General features: G+C 43.8%; 1 protein-coding gene across 13 annotated transcripts in view; it reads right to left on the bottom strand.

The window, feature by feature from the left end:
• Nucleotides 1-21,436, bottom strand: part of DAB2IP (DAB2 interacting protein) — a 1,007,890-nt gene that overhangs the window by 341,152 nt on the left and 645,302 nt on the right. Inside the window, exon 1 of one of the 13 annotated variants that reach the window (XM_029614463.1) lies at nucleotides 1,866-1,998. The exons of the other annotated variants lie outside the window; for them this stretch is intronic. The gene's annotated coding sequence lies outside the window, so the exon portion shown is untranslated. Of the gene's footprint in view, nucleotides 1-1,865; nucleotides 1,999-21,436 lie in introns of those variants that run through there. 13 annotated transcript variants of the gene reach the window in all.

Raw genomic sequence — 21,436 nt, 5'->3', positions numbered from 1 at the left:
AAGTAAGTTACATGCGCCAGCCAGCTGCCGGCCTGCGCTTCCCCGGGACAGGGCCTAATGGCCGCTGTCCCAGCCATCCCCCTCCCCCACCCAGACCACGCCTCCTGGCCCACCCCTTTGAGACAGGCCGGCACTTCTGTGTGTACCAGGGGATACACACGTGGCCAGGCCATTTTTAAAATGCACTCGGCACACACACATGACCTGGCCACGTGCGTTCCCCCTGGTTTTAGCATGCACAGCGCATTGAAAATTTGGGTGTAAGGTGTTACTGCAGAGCGTGTTATATTTAGCATACACGTTAACTCTGTTGCACAAGCCGCTTTATCAACAAAGCTCGATGTAACATATATTTAGCAGAACCCCTGCTTTTATTGGGCCTATGTACTTTGCTCAGAGTAGAGTGACCAAGAAGCAGTGCATAGCACAATAAGGTCCAGGATGGCTCCGCCAACCAGGAATGCTGCTATAGACCCATGTAAACCCAGGGGTTTTAATGCAGAGCTAGGACACTCCTCAGCACATATCAAGATGTAATGTTTATTCTGCCTGACAGTACAAAATGCTCAAAAAAGTGGAAAAAATCTGAAGCTCAAAGCTTTAGAGTGCGTTATAATGCCCAATGAAAGAGAAATTGGTGGACAGGATGGGTCAAGACCTGGTTTTCCTCCACCACATGTACTGACCTGCAGATAAGAGTTCCTTAGTGCAAACAGACTGTATAGCAAGTTCATATACACAATATAGCAAAATCAGGACTGGGTCAATCTGTCCCTAGTAATTGGAACCATCCGAAATAATTGTATTTCTTTATCAAGACATGAAATCACATTTTCCAGATTTTACTAGATCCCTCTATTGTATCAACTTTATAACTAAACAGATAAGGGAAAAGAGAAATTAATGAAAGATAAAAGCATTTGAGGAATAATTTACAGTAAAGTCAGTGTAACAGATGTGACACCCAGATATTCACCATGCCATGATCTTGACCACTTTTACTGTACGCCAGCGTTCCTGCTAGTATGTTCCACACTCTCACAAGTACCATCTTGCTGATAAAGAACTGAATATATCAGGATGGGAGGTTGAAATTTTGTGATGACATGGTGTTAATTTGCAACGCTGCCTTCTAGATTTAGCTATGCTAGTTAATAGCAGTCAGATGTCATTTAATTTGGCTTTCTATGGAGTCCCTCAGGGCTAGCAAAGGTCTGCACATTCCCAGTAATGACAAGCACAAGAGATGGTGTCAACCATGGTGTGCCTGGTGCACTTCCGACACTGCTCTCTCTGTGCCCTGATCTCTGAGATTTCCTTTTCCTATGATTTCATTCTGACTCAGACCTTGCAGAAAACTTGAAAAGGAGGCCTTTAAGCAAATGAGAAATACGCTTCCTAGATCTCCTTAGGGAGAAAATAAATAGATAGCACTTTTTCAACAAGTTCTTTTCACTCACCAAAAACTAAAGCGATTTAACCAAACTGCAGCTGCTGTTCTGGGCAGATTATACACAAAAGCTCCTCTGGGAAACATCTGTGCAATAAGTAAGCTGACCAACAGTGCAGCTGCCAGTTAAGTCACCCGGCAGCCTTTATTACTCACGCTGAACAAACCTAGAGTCTGACGTGTATATTCCAATAATCTGCTTTCCTTTAAACATTATGGGGTGGTATAACTGGTAGTGTGGTCTCACCCCATTGTTTGGGATAAGATCTGCTTAAAACTATTTTTCTGATCTGGAATTCATACGCATTGGACGGGTTGTGTTGAAAAGCTCGCAGGCTTCTTCCATTAAACTTCACGCAAACCGAACAGTCACTCCCACAAAGAAATCAAACCAGAAAACATGGAGAGGACTTACCAGATCTTTTCAGCCCGTCTGCCTCTTTCTTTCTTTCCCTCAGTCAGGTTGGAAGGAAATAAAATAATCCCAAAGTAATCCAGCTGTTCAGTACCGCAGGGGGTTCTATTTCCCTCGCCAGCGTTTCCTCTCCTTCCTCCCCCCCCCCCCCCCCCCAACACTACCTCCACTCTGTTTAGACTGTACTGTCTGAGTTACATAGCCTGTGCTTCAGCCGATTTCCCCCAGCACATTCCTGCCTTCAGACTTCCAGGCTGCCTCACTTCCTCTGCAGCTGATAGCAGGGTTATTCAAGCAGACTGACTGCTGCCCTCTATTAAAAAAAATAATAAATCCCTGATGCCTTTAGTTCTTGTATACTTCAATCCTGCCTGATGTCTTATGCATCTGGGAACAAGGAGGTAGGCAAGTCCTGCGCTCCCAGTGTTTTCCCCGCCTATGTGAGAGAGAGAGAGAGAGAGAGAGAAAGAGACCGTGTGCGAATGCATGTGTGTGTGTCCTTTGTCCCAGTTTCAGAATCAGGTAGCAATGGCTTCAGTGCAGGGCGATAGCAGAGCTATTAAAGCTGTTTACATGGAAAAACATCAATTTATTTCTCTTTTGAGTTTAGTTTCTAATAATTTCTTCTGTAATTGAATACAGTATGGTATGACTGTCCTGAAAAATGTAACAGATGATCTATTATGATATCTCATATTCTATCATATTATTATCTAAATAAGGGGGATCGCTCAGTCTCGAGAACGGTAAAAGCGCGGGGAGCCAGGACACGATTCAGCATGTGGCACGTCGTGTCTGCTGCCTGCAGGGTCCAATTAAAGACCACTTTTTTTTTTTTTTTTGGCAAAATTCCCTTTATAGTAAGAGAAGTGCTTCAACACTACTCACCTTGACGTTCGTGGCAGTGCCATAACCTGAGTTGCAATCGATTGCCGCAGCAAGACTGGGATCGCGCAGGGGGCCAAAGAGGAAGAGGCCGAACAAATGGGAGCTGGCGGGTTTTAAGTTTCCTGCCGGTCCCTCCCCTTTGCAGACGTCATCGCGTTGCTCTCCCAGCCAATCATGTGGCCCAACATCAGGGTGTGTTCTGATTATGTCACCACGCCAGACGCCAGACCAATGGGGGGGGAAGTGAAGTCACAAATAGCAGCCTGTGCGACAAGGAGGAGCTCCTACTCGTGGCACTGGCCGGATGCTACTGGTGCCATTCAGCCAGCTGTTGTGGGGGGGGGGGGGGGGAGAAGGGATCCCCTACCCTCCGTGCACATCCGGTAAGATCGGCGTGGCGGTGGCAGCGCCCACACAGCAGGAACCTGGTTATTCCCGGCGCCCGTATATTCATACTGGGGCACTTTCCATTTCTATAAAGGAGTGCAGAGAGGGGGAGGTGAAGAGACTGTAAACCTTTGCAGTTGAAAGGGATTATATCTGATAATAGGTGAGAAAGCCAATGTCCTTAGCAGGGCTTGGGCACCGACCCTTAGGGGGCGCTGAAGAGCAGCCATGCGGGGCCGCGAGTGGAACCCTATCCCGCTCGCAGCAAAGGAGTAGAAATTCGGCAGGCCGCGTCAGTGCCCATCCTTTCGCAGCCCAAAGAAACATACATTCGGCGGGCGCAAATGCAGTAGGAGCCAGGGACAAACCTGGGGGGGGGGGGGGCGCGGCAGCGTGACGGGGGGGGGGGGGGGGGCAGTGGGCACAAGGCTCGCCTAGGGTGCCTAATATCCTTGCACCGGCCTTGGTCCTTAGTAAGTTCTTTTAGGGGAGAAAGTCTGATACTTCACGCATATCCAGCATAGCTCTCTGCTTCAAGGCAGGGGAGAATGAAGAAAAGGGGATCTATACAGGCAACTACCAAGGACTGAATTACATAGCTTGGGTAATCAAATAAGCATGGGTGTAGTTTGCTTATTGCAGCGGTTAATACCCCTAACTAATTAAGCTATTTCACTTAGATGCAGTTCCAACAACCCTGCTCTCTACATTAATGGCAGGGGTGGAATGGAAATAGAACCAAAAGGTTACTAAGGGCCAAGAGTAACAGATAAGTATGAGAAAGAAAAAAAAAAAGTGCGAAAGCTTGCTGGGCAGACTGGATGGGCCGTTTGGTCTTCTTCTGCTTCTGCTCATTTCTATGCTTCTATGTTGTATTTGTTTGAAAATGTTTGATCATCCTAATTTCAAATGTTTTCCATTCTTGTGCAATCCTAAAGTGTCCTTTAAGAACCCTGATAGCGAGGTCCTTAATGGAATAATCTCCCTTTCAGAAGGACTCACCTTCTGAGCTCTCATCCTATTTTTCTTTATAAAGTTTTATGTCATGTCTATGAAGATTGATTATTGTTCTTAACTTGTTTCACCAATCTAGCATCCTTATTTACATTTTTTGCTGTGGAGTATGTAAACAATATTTGTTGAAAATTGTCCTAGTGATGTAGTATGTTAATCCTATAAAAAGGTATCTTTTTTTTGTGATTTACCTTTATTTCTGTGCATTCAAGTGGATTAACAAGGCAACCACACAACTTTTATTTACCATTAAATCAGAAATTTTTGAGCTTGGTCTACAACTGGGATTCCTGTAAGTCACCATAGTCTAGGAGGCTCAATACAGCATATACTGCCATACGTGCCAGTCAAATGCATGCAAATTTCAGCTGATCTGTGTAGCATCTGACAAATTTGTAAAACTTGCCTTTGAATGGGACAATGATTATGTTATGTTCCCTTGCTGGAGCACTGCCATCCTGGTGTTTCTTATCAAGAAAGAAATAACAGTTTCCTTCTTCTCCAAAGAGCAGGAAAGTCTGCTGGAACCATAAACCATCAGTATACATTATAGTTTTTTGAACTACATCTCAAATAATAGAAGCTAATTGAGCCAAAGGGATGCAAAAATGAATCTGTGTGAAATGTTTTGACATATTTGGCTGTTTAAAAGCATAACAACAATTTATTTGATCAGGATATGATATGATCACAAACAAATTGATATTATTGATGTTAGAACTGCTTTGATCCTACTTTTATTTCTTTCAGCATAAACACATACAAGCTCTCAAAATAAGTAAAGTTAATAATAAAAAGGGGCGGTCTGTTCTTCAGCTGGGCATGAGTTTTGAGATTTATTTCTCCCACATCCAACATAATCAAGAGTAGAAACCAGGGTTCAAATTCCACTGAAAATCGTAGTGACCATTGCCTCAGTCACCCAATTAGATTGCAGGATTTTTGGGGCAAGTACTTATCATATCTGAATACTTATCACCATTGTAAATCCTTATCATCCTCTCTCCCCCCACCCCCACCAACTCATACCCCCCATCCAAGGGTTTTGAAGACTCATTAGGGACTGATGCGATACCCAGCAGCTCCTGCCCCCACCAAGTGTAGAAAATGGTGCAGGTCAATATGAGGTCTGTGCCATTCTGGATAATTGCCATACAACAAACTGGTACAGGCCAACCCTAGGTAACTGTACAGCAATTATTCATAATAGTGCCAGCCTCGGGTTGACCAGCACCATTTTCTACAATTGCACTGGCGGGAAAGGAGTGATCATTCCTGCCCCAAAGAGTTTTCAAAGCCTACAGATGGGGTAAGAGGTTAGAGACCATATGGGGAGGGCTCAGGAGGAATTTTTTTTTATATAAATGAAATGAAAATATCAATGAATGAAATACCATTATTTTTGTTTGTGTCATTTTAAAAATGAAAGGAAACAAAACAGAAAATGTCATAAAAAGTTTCTGTTTCATTTTCAATAAAAGCACATCTCTAGAATCCATGGAAGACAACTGGTTTTGGCTGGCTTGATGTTGCAGATTGTAGTAGTTGGATTTTCTTTTTGTTTGTTTTTATTTTTAAAACAAGTTAATGTGTATGTGTTCTAGGCACGTCCTGTTGGGTCTGCCAGTACTACAGAATCAAGACAGCATCACTTGTGGGGGAAAAAACATTTCACTACTGTCTCCTACTCAACACCAGCAGTTGTCCATCACCCAGTTATTATATCATCTGCCCATGCTTTTTGAAACACTGCTTAAAGTTCTGAGTTCCTTCTACAGTCTTATGAGTAAACATCCTGAAATTTCTCAGGGCCATATATCATACCCTGACAACTCAGTATTTCAATAAGAAGTCTTACTAACTAGCCAGTTGATGCTAAAAGATAAATACATAATTTAATTTAATATTTCAATTCTCCCTTTCGTGGCTGGTCAGCTGCTTCAAAGTAGATTACAGTGTGGTATATTAAATCAGTTGTTGGGGATTACATTACAAGGTTGTTTCAAGGTAGGTTACAGTATGGAAGATTAGGTCAAGGTTAGGGGGGATACATTATAGCGCAGTAGATTATAGTGTGGTACACTGCATTACAATATAGAAGATTAATTGAACTCCTGGGTCTCAGGAAATATGTTGTCAAGCTTCAGCGTGTATTCACAAGTGCAAGGCAGCAGCAAAACAAAAACCTTTTATGAAACAGGACCTCTTTGGAGCGGAAAAAGTGCCAAGATCTGCAAAAGGTAGAACCTACAAAATGTGTATGAGATCATTTCCAAACTTCTGCAAACTACAAACTTTAAGTCAGCTTCTTCATTAAGGCCACTTGTATACATCTCTCCAGTGTCTTTCAACTAGAAGTTCCATTAACAAATAATTCTGGAACTATTTCATATAGGCAGTTTATAAATTATTTTACAGAGGGGCACAGCAAGATGGCAGATGCAGGGTAAAGATGTTCGGACTATTTTGCTGTCTTTTTTTCTTTCCTTTTATTAGCTGTTACGATGGTCAAGCACAAAGGAAAGGTGTTTATGTTTCCAGCTGAGACACCCTCTATGCCAATGGTGGCCACTAATCGCTTCATCATCAGACTACACGCATCAGTGCGCTTGGTGGCTAGCTGCTGCGTGGTTCATCAGGGAAGGAGATCAATCAGCTCTACTAATGACGGAGACTTAATTCAGCCCTGAGACGAGGACATGTCCATTTGTTCTGATGAAAGGGCGCACTGAAGCATTTTTTCATGATGCTGTACCCTTGAAGGGAGGATGGTCCTTCCCATCCTGAATCCCGCATGGACAACAGAAGAAGAGAAGGGGCCAATTCCACTGCAGCATTCACCTGGAACCACTGCCAAAGAATGGCATAGAGTCCAACAGGATAAAGATCCTGCATGAGACTAAATGCACAATTGAATCTTTATGGGTAGAAATCCCTTGTGTGTCGGGGAAGACTATAGTGATAGGGGTATACTACCATCCACCTGGACAAGATGGTGAGACAGACAGTAAAATGCTAAGAGAAATTAGGGAAGCTAACCAAATTGGTAGTGCAGTAATAATGGGAGATTTCAATTACCCCAATATTGACAGGGTAAATGTAACATCGGGACATGCTAGAAAGATAAAGTTCCTGGATGGAATAAATGACAGTTTTATGGAGCAATTGGTTCTGGAACTGATGAGAGAGGGAGCAATTTTAGATCTAATTCTTAGTGAAGCACATGATTTGGTGAGAGAGGTAACGATGGTGGGGCCGTTTGGCAATAGTGATCATAATATGATCAAATTTGAATTAATGACAGGAAGGGGGACAGTAAATAAATCTTTGACTGGCACTATACTTTCAAAAGGGAAACTTTGAGAAAATGAGAAAAATAGTTAGGAAAAAAACTGAAAGGAGCAGCTACAAAGGTAAAAAGTGTGCAAGAGGTGTGGACATTGTTCAAAAAAAAATACCATCTTAGAAGCACAGTCCAGATGTACTCCACACATTAAGAAAGGTGGAAGGAAGGCAAAATGATTATTGGCATGGTTAAAAGGGGAAGTGAAAGACGCTATTTTAGCCAAAAGGTCTTTATTCAAAAATTGGAAGACGAATCCAACAGAAGAAAATAGGATAAGCACTGGCAAGTTAAATGTAAGACATCGAAAAGACAGGCTAAGAGAGAATTTGAAAAGAAGGTGGCCGTAGAGGCAAAAACTCACTGTAAAAACTTAGCAGAAAGCTTGCAAGGGAGTCAGTTGGACCGTTAGATGATCGAGGGGTTAAAGAGGCACTTGGAGAAGATAAGGCCATTGCAGAGAGATTAAACAATTTCTTTGATTCGGTGTTTACTGAAGAGGAAGTTGGGGAGATACCCATTCCGGAGAAGGTTTTCATGGGTAATGATTCAGATGAACAGAATCAAATCATGGTGATCCTAGAAGATCCTGATTGACAAACTGAAGAGTAGTAAATCACCTGGACTGGATGGTATACACCCCAGGGTTCTGAAGAAACTAAAAAATGAAATTTCAGATCTATTAGTTAAAATTTATAACCTATCATTAAAATTATCCATTGTATCTGAAGACTGGAGGGTGGCTAATGTAACCCCAATATTTAAAAAGGGCTCCAGGTGCGATCCGGGAAACTACAGACCAGTTAGCCTGACTTCAGTGCCAGGAAAAATAGTGGAAAGTGTTCTAAAGATCAAAATCACAGAACATATAGAAAGACTTGGTTTAATGGAACAAAGTCAGCATGGCAAGTCTTGCCTCACAAATCTGCTTCACTTTTTTGAAGGGGTTAATAAAGATGTAGATATAGCAAATGTTGCTTACCTGTAACAGGTGTTCTCACAGGACAGCAGGATGTTAGTCCTCACATATCGGTGACATCACAGGATGGAGCCCAATCATGAAACACTTTTGTCAAAGTTTCTAGAACTTTGACTGGCATCTACTGGGCATGCCCAACATGGCACTAAACCTGCAGCCAGCAGGGGTCCCCCTTCAGTCTTGTTTAAAGCTACAGGAAGTGCCGAAAAATTAAAATAAGAAAACGTAACGAACCCAACACCGCGGGGTGGCGGGCGGGTTTTGTGAGGACTAACATCCTGCTGTCCTGTGAGAATACCTGTTACAGGTAAGCAACATGTGCTTTCTCACAGGACAAGCAAGATGGTAGTCCTCACATGTGGGTGAGTGCCAAGCTGAGGATGTCTGAGAAATGCACCAAATGTACCCAAGATGTGCAATAGGCACAAGGACTGGGGTGGAATTTGGTAGAGGGCATCCTGAACTCTAACGGGCAGGCGGAAGGGTGTTGGTACATCAAGTTCTAAAAAGGTTGCGCAAGACAGACTGGCCGAAGATGGAATCTTGTCTTCCGGCCTTGTCTAAGCAGTAATGGGCTGTAAAGGTATAGAGAGAACTCCAGGTAGCAGCCCTGCAAATGTCAGGAAGCGGCACCGAGCGTAGGTGTGCTACTGAAGTCACCATGGCCCTCACAGAGTGTGCTTTAACACGGTCTTGAAGTGGAATGCCTGCTTGCTGATAACAAAAGGATATGCAGTCTGCTAACCAGGAGGAGAGAGTCTGCTTACCCACAGGTTGCCCCAATTTGATGAAATGGAAAGAGACAAATAATTGAGTGCGTTTCCTGGGGGCAGCTGTACGGTCTAGATAGAATGCTAGAGCATGTTTACAGTCAAAGGTATGCAGAGCCTGTTCTCCTGGATTGGAGTGGGACCTGCGAAAGAAGGTAGGTAGTATAATGGATTGATTAATGTGAAACTCCGATACCACCTTAGGTAAGAACTTAGGGTGAGTGCAGAGTACTGCCCAGTCCTGCAGAAGTTTAGTGTAAGGCGGATAGGTAACTAGGGCCTGTAACTCACTAACTCTGCGAGCAGATGTTATTGACAAAAGAAAAATCACTTTCCATGTGAGAAAGCGAAGATCACAGGATTGGAGAGGCTTGAATGGTGGTTTCATGAGCCGACTCAAAACCAGATTGAGGTCCCAAGAAGGGGCCGGAGGGCGCAGTGGAGGCTTGAGGTGAAACAAGCCCTTCAGAAAATGTGTTACGAGGGGTTGTACTGAAATAGGAATGTCCCCGATCCCTTTATGGAAGGCGGCCACCCCACTGACATGCATTCTGATGGAGGAAGTTTTTAGACCTGGTTCTGACAAATGCCAGAGATAGTCTAGAAACTTTGTGGTGGAACAGGTAAAGGGATCAAGGCATTGAGAAGAACACCATGATTTAAACCTGTTGCATTTGTATAGATAAGATTTTCTTGTGGAAGGCTTCCGTGAAGCAATCAGGACACGGGAAACTGGCTCCGAAAGGTTAAGTGGCTGAAGAATTAACCTTTCAACAACCAGGCCGTCAGAGACAAGGCCTGAAGATTGGGGTGGCGTAGGCACCCGTCGTTCTGAGTGATCAGAAGCGGGTCCTTTCCCAAGGGAATGTGCCTGCGAATGGAGAGGTCCTGAAGTATTGGAAACCACACTTGGCGAGGCCAGTGAGGTGCTATTAGGATCATGCTTCCCTTGTCCTGACGTAACTTGATGAGAGTCTTCGAGAGAAGTGGAAGTGGAGGGAATGCATATAGGAGACCGGTTGCCCATGAGAGGGAGAACGCATCTCTTGGCTGAGAGTGTTGGCTGTGAGTGAGAGAGCAAAGGTTCTCTATTTTGCGGTTTTGAGGTGACACAAAGAGGTCTATGTGAGGAAACCCCAACATTGGAATATTAAGTCCACTACTGTGGGGTCAAGGGACCACTCGTGCGGTTGAAAGGCGCGACTCAGCTTGTCTGCCAACACATTGTCCACTCCCGGCAAGTAGGTGGCCCTGAAGTACATCGAAAGGGAGAGGGCCTCTGGCCATATCTGCGCAGCTTCCTGACACAGTAGGTAGGAGCCCGTGCCTCCCTGTTTGTTGATGTACAACATGGCCACCTGGTTGTCCGTCTGAATCAGGATGACCTGGTTGGAAAGGTGATCCTGAAATACCCTGAGAGCATATCTGATTGCGCGCAGCTCCAGGAAATTGATTTGGTGTTTGGCTTCCTCTGGAGACCAAGCTCCTTGTGTCTGCAAATTGGCGACATGAGCTCCCCAGCCGAGGTTGGCAGCATCGGTGGTGAGAATTATTTGAGGGTCTGGAGCCTGGAAGGGTAGGCCTTGGAGGAGATTGATCTGATTTTTCCTCCAGGCTAGAGACTGACGAAGTGGGTTGGTGATATGAACAATGGTCGATAGAGGTTGGACGGATTGAGTCCATTGTGACCTTAGCATTCACTGCATGACTCTCATGGCCAAGCAGGCCATTGGGGTAACCTGTACTGAGGACGCCATGTGTCCCAGCAGGATGAGGAAGTGGCGTGCAGTCGAGCGGTGCTGAGACTGTAGCTGGTGTGCAAGAGAAATGAGAGTGAGAGCTCGCTGTCGAGGCAGAAATGCCTTTGCTTGAAGGGTGTCCAAGTCTGCCCCTATGAAGGACAAAGTCTGAGACGGAACTAAGCAGGATTTCTCGTAGTTGACAAGAAATCCTAGCGAAATCAGAGTGTGTAAGGTAAGATGTAGGGACGACAGAGCAGTTTGCTGAGTGGAAGCCCTGATCAACCAATCGTCTAGATAGGGGTAGACGTGAACACCTTGAGTCCTGAGGAAGGCTGCTACTACTACGAAGCACTTGGTGAAGACTCGTGGTGCAGATGCCAGGCCGAATGGTAGCACTCGGTACTGATAGTGCGTGGGGCCTACCAGAAATCTCAGAAATTTGCGATGAGATGGAGTTATCGCAATGTGTGTGTACGCATCCTGGAGACCTAGAGAGCAGAACCAGTCTCCTCTTTGCAGAAGAGAAAGAAGGGAACCCAAGATTACCATCTTGAACTTTTCTCGGTGAAGGTATTTGTTGAGGGCACGTAGGTCCAGAATTGGATGAACACCGCCTGATTTTTTGGGGATTAGAAAGAAACGGGAATAGAATCCTAGGCCTTGTTGGGAGTAGGGCACTGGCTCTATTGCTCTGGACTAGAGGAGGAGGGAGTCCTCCTGGTCCAGGAGTGGTGAGTGGTCGGATTTCCCCACGTCAGCAGAGGTGGGGAGTCCGGTGGGATGGAGAGAAAGTTCAGGTGATAACCCTGAGAGATTATGGCAAGGACCCACTGGTCTGAGGTGATTGAGTGCCAACTGTTGTGGAAATGGCACAATCGACCTCCCACTGGTATCTGAGGCAGTGGAAGCTGGCTGCTGCTCTCTATGCCGGAGTCAAAAACTGGAAGCAGGGCCCGGCTGAGGAGCTGCTTGCAGCTTTTGATTCCAAGATTGACGAGACTGGGCCTTTTGGAAAGGTCTCATGGAATGAGTTCTAGACGGTGGTGGATAGGACTTCTTTGGACGGAAGAATTACTTTTTAGTATCCTTCCTGAATGGCTGTTTGGAGGAATACTCAGAAGGCATCAGAGAGAGTTGGCGAAAGGTCTCATGATGCTCCTTGAGTTCCGCCACCATCCGTTGAATCTGTTCACCAAACAGATTTTCTCCTACGCAGGGCAGATCAGACAATCTGTCTTGTACTTCAGGGCGCAAGTCCAAAGACTGAAGCCAGGCCCATCTTCTTGCAGAAATAGCAGCTGCAGATACCCTGAAAGCGGTGTCTAAGATATCATAAGAGGATCTTATTTCATGCTTCCTTACCTCAAAACGCTTGTGTACCAGGGTTTGAAGCTGTTCCTGGAATTGCTGAGGCAGGGACTCTGCAAAGTCCTGTATCTGCTTGAATAAGACCCTATTATATTGGGTCATATAGAGCTGGTAAGAGGCGATCCGGGAGATGAGCATTGAACCCTGGAAGACACGCCGGCCAACAGCATCCAGGAATTTCTGCTCCTTGCCTGGGGGGAAGGAAGAATGGGGTTTTGAGCGTCTTGCCCTCTTTTGGGCAGATTCTGCAACCACAGATTGGTGATCCAGCTGATGTTTCTGGAAACCTGGGGCTGACTGTACCAAGTAAGTGGTATCTGCCTTTCGGTTGACTGGGGCTACGGAACCAGGGTGTTCCCAATTCTTTTTGAGAAGATCCAAAAGAACCTGGTGAATAGGGATGGAGGTTATTTCCTTGAGAGCATCCAGGAATTGTAAGAGCTCCATCATTTGGTGCCTATCAGCTTGCTCAATCTGTAATTGGAAGGGAACCAATTCAGACATTTCCTTCACAAAATTTATGAAGGACAAGTCCTCCTCTGGAGGAGAACGCTTCCTACTTTCAGTAGGGGAAGGTGGCGATGGTAAATCATCAGTGTCTTGAGATGAATCGTCAGTCCAGGTGTCAAAGGGATCAGCACCTGCCCCTCTAGGAACCTGAGAAGGATGGGACAATGGTATTCCTGAAGGTCCTGGTCTAGGCTCTGAAGGCATCGAGGGAAGTACTGGAGGCACCGATGAAGGCATCGAGGGCACCGGTGTAGGCATTGAGGGCATCGATGGATGGATCATGGCGCCGATGGGCGCATCGGCATCTATGGTTGAGGCATCGGCAGGACTCCCGATGGAAGAATGTGGAACGGTTTTTCTCCTCCCGATGACAGGGTAAGCGGGGAAGGTACCGGAGCCATTGTGACCCAGGATCCATCGGTGGAAAAGCAGCTATGAGTGCTTCCATCTTCGAGAGCAGCGGTGCCAGTGCTGCCGGAATGGAATCGATGGTCGGTTCCGCGACCGGCACCGATTTCGGCGCCGGGGGACCTTGGAGTCTGTGCATCGCCTTATCGATGACCTCCTGAACCATCCAGCCCAGTTCTTCACAGAGACCTGGAGCAAGCAGCCCCGGCTCTGGAAGGGAAGAACATAAGAAAATGCCATACTGGGTCAGACCAAGGGTCCATCAAGCCCAGCATCCTGTTTCCAACAGTGGCCAATCCAGGCCATAAGAACCTGGCAAGTACCCAAAAACTAAGTCTATTCCATGTAACCATTGCTAATGGCAGTGGCTATTCTCTAAGTGAACTTAATAGCAGGTAATGGACTTCTCCTCCAAGAACTTATCCAATCCTTTTTTAAACACAGCTATACTAACTGCACGAACCACATTCTCTGGCAACAAATTCCAGAGTTTAATTGTGCGTTGAGTAAAAAAGAACTTTCTCCGATTAGTTTTAAATGTGCCCCATGCTAACTTCATGGAGTGTCCCCTAGTCCTTCTACTATCCGAAAGAGTAAATAACCGATTCACATCTACCCGTTCTAGACCTCTCATGATTTTAAACACCTCTATCATATCCCCCCTCAGTCGTCTCTTCTCCAAGCTGAAAAGTCCTAACCTCTTTAGTCTTTCCTCATAGGGGAGTTGTTCCATTCCCCTTATCATTTTGGTAGCCCTTCTCTGTACCTTCTCCATCGCAATTATATCTTTTTTGAGATGCGGCGACCAGAATTGTACACAGTATTCAAGGTGCGGTCTCACCATGGAGCGATACAGAGGCATTATGACATTTTCCGTTTTATTCATCATTCCTTTTCTAATAATTCCCAACATTCTGTTTGCTTTTTTGACTGCCGCAGCACACTGAACCGACGATTTCAATGTGTTATCCACTATGACACCTAGATCTCTTTCTTGGGTTGTAGCACCTAATATGGAACCCAACATCGTGTAATTATAGCATGGGTTATTTTTCCCTATATGCATCACCTTGCACTTATCCACATTAAATTTCATCTGCCATTTGGATGCCCAATTTTCCAGTCTCACAAGGTCTTCCTGCAATTTATCACAATCTGCTTGTGATTTAACTACTCTGAACAATTTTGTGTCATCTGCAAATTTGATTATCTCACTCGTCGTATTTCTTTCCAGATCATTTATAAATATATTGAACAGTAAGGGTCCCAATACAGATCCCTGAGGCACTCCACTGTCCACTCCCTTCCACTGAGAAAATTGCCTATTTAATCCTACTCTCTGTTTCCTGTCTTTTAGCCAGTTTGCAATCCACGAAAGGACATCGCCACCTATCCCATGACTTTTTACTTTTCCTAGAAGCCTCTCATGAGGAACTTTGTCAAACGCCTTCTGAAAATCCAAGTATACTATATCTACCGGTTCACCTTTATCCACATGTTTATTAACTCCTTCAAAAAAGTGAAGCAGATTTGTGAGGCAAGACTTGCCCTGGGTAAAGCCATGCTGACTTTGTTCCATTAAACCATGTCTTTCTATATGTTCTGTGATTTTGATGTTTAGAACACTTTCCACTATTTTTCCTGGCACTGAAGTCAGGCTAACCAGTCTGTAGTTTCCCGGATCGCCCCTGGAGCCCTTTTTAAATATTGGACCACCGTTAAAGGCTGAGTCACGGCTCCTGATACCCGTCCGGGTGAGGGTTGCCTCGGTGACCCAGTCGCAGAAAGGGTAGATGCCTTTTCTGAATGGGGTTTCTTCGATGGCGGCTTGGACAATGCCTCTGTATTGCTCCATGGTGAGACCGCAGCTTGAATACTGGGTACAATTCTGGTCGCTGCATCTCAAGAAAGATATAGTTGCGATGGAGAAGGTACAGAAAAAGGCGACCAAAATGATAAAGGAGATGGAACTGCTCCCCTATGAGGAAAAACTAAAGAGATTAGGGCTGTTCAGCTTGGAGAAGAATCGGCTGAGGGGAGATATGATAGAGGTCTTTAAAATCATGAGAGGTCTAGAATGGGCACATGTGAATCGGTTATTTACTCTTTAGGATAATAGAAGGACTAGAGGGCACTCCATGAAGATAGCATGTAGCACATTTAAAACTAATCAGAGAAAATTCTTTTTCACGCAACGCACAATTAAACTCTGGAATTTGTTTCCAGAGGATGTGGTTAGTGCAGTTAGTGTAGCTGGGTTTGAAAAAGGTTTGGATAAGTTCTTGGAGGAGAAGTCCATTACCTGCTATTAATCAGGTTAACTTAGAAAATAGCCACTGCTGTTACTAGCGCATCAGTAGCACAGGATACACTTAGTTTTTGGGTTCTTGCCAGGTACTTGTAGCCTAGATTGGCCACTGTTGGAAACAGGATGCTGGGCTTGATGGACCCTTAGTCTGACCCAGTGTGGCAATTTCTTATGTTCTTAAGAAAGATAGCAGCAGAGCAAGGTTTACAGGCTTTAGGAGGAGGTGGAGAGGATCGCGTGCCAGATACTGGCGTCAGGGCAAAGTTTGAAGGGCTTTTCGATTTCTGACATACTGTCAGCTTTTCCATGGTTGACCCTTATGAGCCCTAAGGTGGTCAGCTTAGAAAATTTGTGAGATGCCATTGCTGGTTTAGAGAAGTCTTTCTATTTTTAAATGCAGCGGCTGTCTACCCAACTTCAAAGTTCTATGAAAAAGCTAACTGAATTGGATATTAATATAAGACAGATGTTTTTATTATGAATGTATATTTGTTAACTGACTAACTGGGAGATGCATCAAGCCACGATAGGGCTCTAACACACATTCACATGTGTATATCATGTGATATAGCCCTATCATGGCAATATCATTCGATACAAATGATAGATGCCAAGGAATGTCCGTTAAGATGCTTTATTAGGAGACATTCCTTGGCATCTATCGTTTGTGTTGCCTCCACGGCTTTTTTAGATCGCCTTCCTCCTTGTTTTATCAACCAATCAATATCATTCGATATACATGATAATTTGCATGGCCCTGACCAGATTCCCTCCCCTACTATAATGAGCTACTTAATTTGTAATTTGCATGCATGACTTTTGCAAATCCATGCAAAGCAGCTCTTTAATAGCCAATCTGATGTTAATTACTTATCGTGGCAGACTTACAAAGTTGCCAGCCTCAATAAGTTAACAACACCTCCTTGGGAAATGGTAATCTAACGTGGATCCTGAGGCTCCTGTGTTAGATTTAAAGGGCCATGGAAAAATGTAAAAAGTCCCGTGCCAAAAGGGACAAAGGTATGAGGGGTCAAGGCAGACTTCCTGCTCACCCTGGGGCTGCCACTTGGTGGCCCTGATACCCAAATGTAAAAAAATTCAAAGTTGCTGATGCAATGATAGCCTGCCCCAACCCCCCCCCCCAACCCATTCAATAATCAATCAAGTAGGGTCTCCATCCCCTTTTCTTTCAAATATGTGCCGCCATGGTGTGGTGTGGTATGCCCCCCCCACCCAATTTAACAAACAAAATCATTGGTGTATAGTGTCCTCCCAACCCTCCAAATGTTAAAAAGTTCATTGGTTTGAATTTTAAACTTTACCTCCCCCCCCCCCTGAATCCCCAAGAGTCATTCCCACACCCCCTAGATTTAAAATAGCCAAAGGGATCCCAAAATGGGGCACAGGGTGCCCCCTATCCCCAGCCTGGTCAGCACCATAATGACTGGGGCTAGGTCCAGGCACTGGACTTCAGCCACGTGGTTGAGGTCCAGTGCCATATTGGTCCTAGGGAAACCTGGATTCTTTTCACATTGTTTCACATTTTATTTGTAGAAACATACAAAGATGAGCCTGTGCTTTAGTATTTGCAGACCACTCAAGCACCTCCGAAGACAGTCCATTCATCTGAAGAAGAGATCTCCAATGCTAATGCACATAATTATCTTGGAATATATGTATGCTGCTCCAATAGAAAGATATTACAGTTAAAGAATATAATTTAAAAAGGTACAAATTCTCACTGAAGAATATTGTTTCAGTCACTGGCTAATAAGTAAGTCTAATATGAATAATAATCACATTTTCCAATATGCTGATACAGAAAAAAACATGTCAGAACAATGCCTAAATGGTCTGCAATTATGTAAAGCCAATGTTTAAATTTCCATTAAGACCCAGGGTTCAGACATTAGAAGTTTGTCATCAGAAATGGATAGTACATGTAACGACAAAGACAGATTATATTCCTCCGGCAGTGGAAATCAGTCTTTTCTTACCTGTGAACTATGTTTACCCACAATGCTAAGGGAGAATTGACATCAGTATGCAATTAATTGGTGCTCAGCTACAGCATATAGCCAAAAGGTAAGTAGAGTGGGCCTGTCATACATAAATAACAGCACTGAAAATGTACAGTACTAACCCAATTCAATTTTTTTTTAATCTTCTTGCAAAATAATTGAATTTAAATGAATACAGTTTGCATGTTCCCTCTGGCATTTAAAACTTTGTTTAGTCTTTAAGGCCAAGACAGGTTTGTTGCTGTGGTTTGAGGAAGTAATAGTTTATTAAAAACTTTATCATTGGCATAAAAAAAGAACTTGGGTCAAAAAAAAGACCTGATGAGTGTCAGACTGTACAACAGAATGAGACAATGGGCCTTTCCACACTAGAAGCCTCAGACCTGGCTGATTACAGAGATTATCTCTGTAAATATTTATGTATTATGGTGGCTTCCTAACCCCTATGTAAGCTAAAGATCTGAAGGGCATCTGAGATTAAAATTCCCACGAAGGTGAACATAAGTTACAGAGGGGTTTCTTTTTTCCTTCTTATGGTTTATGCACAGTATAATCATAATCAATGGGACCCATATTATTTAACTCCAACAAAATCTGACTTTTCCTTGATCACATGAATGTGTGGTTTAAAATATTAATTCTGTGCCAACCATAGTTTACATTAGCTGTTGTGAGATCTGGCTTTCATGGCTCCCAACACCAACAGGTCTCATTTTAAGACTATCTCCACTAAGATACGTCTGCATACATTTGGCCTGAGAACCAGGTGAATTAACATATTGTTGTTCTGATGAAAATCAGATCTATGTTAGAAAAACCAGACCCATTAGGCGGCACAGTTCAAACTGTATCAACAATTGTTCTCTTCAAAATTATGACAATGAATCTATTCTGTTTCTTCCATTGTCTTTTTGATTAATATTTTTTTTTAATTTTCCTTCTGCGTCTACCGAGAAGCACATACACACCAAACCCAAACGTGAAATGATACAGTGTGGCTGTCTTTTAAGATGGGCAAACTTCTTTCTTTCTTTTTTTAAAGTTGGGTCTTTTATTTAGCAAATTCCCAGAGAAAGCATCCACATAATGTCTGCAATGACTGCAGTATACTCCTGAAATTCTCAGCACGCCAAGTGACACAGTTGTGAATTCTGCAGGTTGTTGGTGGCCAGACCACTGCTTTGTAGCTAAGCTTATTTCTCCCTCACAGAATATTGATCTTCTAGGTCATCTTGAAGGACATGACTACCCAAATTTAATTTTCAGACCAATGCAGCCCATAGAGATAGCCTTGCTTATTATACAATATATAAATTTGTTAAATAAATATATTGAAATTTTGATGAATTCTGCAGCTGAGCTGGCTTTGCATAAACCTTCCAATTCATAGACCAAGAGGTCTATTTTAAAAGTGTTGCTCGTGCAAAAGTGTCCACATTTGCGCGTCTGTCGGCCACACATAACGTAGGTTTTAAAAAGCTGTGAGTAATATAACCGTGCGAATATACCCACATGCATGTTAAAAACTAAGAGAATGGAAGAGGACCAGGTTATGGGCGATGCATGGGCATTCTGGCGCAGGCCCAACAGTTACACGCGTAACTGTATTTTACAACTGGAGACTGCAGCACACATCGGTTTGTTATGCAGGTAACGTTACTGCTGCGCAAGATGTGGAGCAAGTCTGTAGATCTCAAGTTTTAGGGCTTACAGGACAGGGTCAACGGGGGGGGGGGCATGCAGGATGAAGAACCAGAGGGGTTGGAAGACTTCAATATTAACTGGGCAAACTGGTGGACTAATTTATTATTATTATTATTTATTTTTAATTTTTATATACTGACATTCTTACATCAAATGCAAATCATACCGGTTTACATAAAACAGAAAAAGCAGGAAATATATTTCCATAGTCAAATACAATGAACATTTATAAAAAATTGTTAATTGGAAAAACTGGGTTGTCCCTCGTGCGAGCAGGTTTTAAAATCCACCTACATACACGCATAAAATCTGGCAAAATCGTAGGAAAGATAGGCAAAGTATGTTTTCTCAAGTAATCTCTTAAGATTAGGTGCATACTTATGTACAGGAGATGTATTTTAACACACATAGGGTCGATTTTAAGAGGCACGTGGTTCCTGGCGCCCACACATGGACACGCCGACTTTATACCATGCACGGGTCGAAGCACACTTGTTATAAAATATGTTTCCCGCGCGAACATGTGCACCGGATTTTAATGTTCATGTGCACATGTACGGGGAGGTAGCCTCCTCCGCGTGCGGGGGGGGGGGGGGGGGAGAGATTTTTAAAATTACGAATGGCGATGCAATTGGGCTTCTTCCCAGTTCCCTCCCTGGAAGGACTGGGAGGAAACTTCCCTACCTGCCTACCTAACCTTCCTCCCTTTTCCCCTCTCCACCCTGATCTTTAAATCTAGCCTAGCTAGCCCCAATTTTTTTTTATTTGCATTCTTACTGGTCCTCGGGAGCAAAAGAAAACTCTGCGCGACGGCTGGCTGCTGGCGCGAGCTTCCCCGGGACAGCAGCTAATGGCGCTGTCCTGGCCTGCCCCCCACCCAACCCAGGACCACGCCCCTGGCCTGCCCCTTTTGCAGGGCCCGGCACTTCTGAACGTAACAGGGGTTACGAGCATAGATAGCCATGTCCCTTCTAAAATCTGCGCGGCACGCGCAAGGCCCAGCCACGCACATAACCCCCAGTTTTTATGCACGTGGCCATTTTTAAATCAGGCCGTCAGCGTACAAGCACGCACAATCTTTAAAATTGCTTGCACACCAATATGTGGGTGATTGGGTGCACACATGCTTGTTTTAAAATTAACCTATATAATTCCTTATTTCTCTGAGTAAAGGATACCGAAGAAATGATATGGAAGCAGAAAGATATTATTCCAGTGGTTTCCACTCAGTTCTTGGCCCCCTAACCCCAGCTGACATTGCTTTCAGGATATCCAAAATGAATATGTATGGAATATATTTGCATATATCAAGTTGGTTCTTATGCAGATATATAGCATGCACATTCATGTATGTATATTCAGAAAACTAGACTGACTTTTGGTATGGGTGTGGACCCCCAAGACTAGAGTGCATTAATCAAGGCCTGGCTATTCATGCATGCTTTTCCTAGGTATATAATTTGTTTATTTGGTATAAATTTGGTGCTTTTTAAAATTTTTATTCCAGTGTTTTTGTATTACTGCAGCAGTCTTTGTTTTGTGCTAATTTTTTTTGTTGTGCATTAAATTGGTATCTCTATCTGATATTTTAATATTTATTGTAATCCACTTCAGGAAGCCTATTTGAAGCGAAATATCAAGTATGACAAAGTAAAAAGAACAGGCTGCATGTATTCTTACCTATATTGACAAATTATATGGCTCTATAAGCAACAGAGATGTGCTTCGGGTAAAAATTTCGTGTCGGACCCCCCCCTCCCCCATGGGAATTTTGTTTTCCCCGCGGTTCGGGGTTTTTTTCTCGGGGGGCCACAATTTTCGGGTTAGTGCGCACTAACGGGAATTAGTGCGTGCTAACTCACGATAGTGCGCACTAACCTGGTAGAGTTAGCGCACACTAATGGGGAGTTAGCGCACACTAAAGGGAGTTAGCACGCACTAACTCAAAAATGAATTTTTTCCAAAATTTCAGAAAAAATTCAATCGTTTTTCGGTTCTCCCGGACCATTCCGAATTAGGCAATTTCACTGAAAATGATGAATTCGTGAAAAACGATTGCACATCCCAATAAGCAATAATACAGAACTTACAGAAAAAAAAATGTAAAACTCAATGGTAAATATCTATCG

The sequence above is a fragment of the Rhinatrema bivittatum genome, chromosome 8 (assembly GCF_901001135.1).
Source record: "Rhinatrema bivittatum chromosome 8, aRhiBiv1.1, whole genome shotgun sequence".
NCBI lineage: Eukaryota > Metazoa > Chordata > Amphibia > Gymnophiona > Rhinatrematidae > Rhinatrema > Rhinatrema bivittatum.
This window is presented reverse-complemented; position numbering and strand designations above follow the sequence as displayed.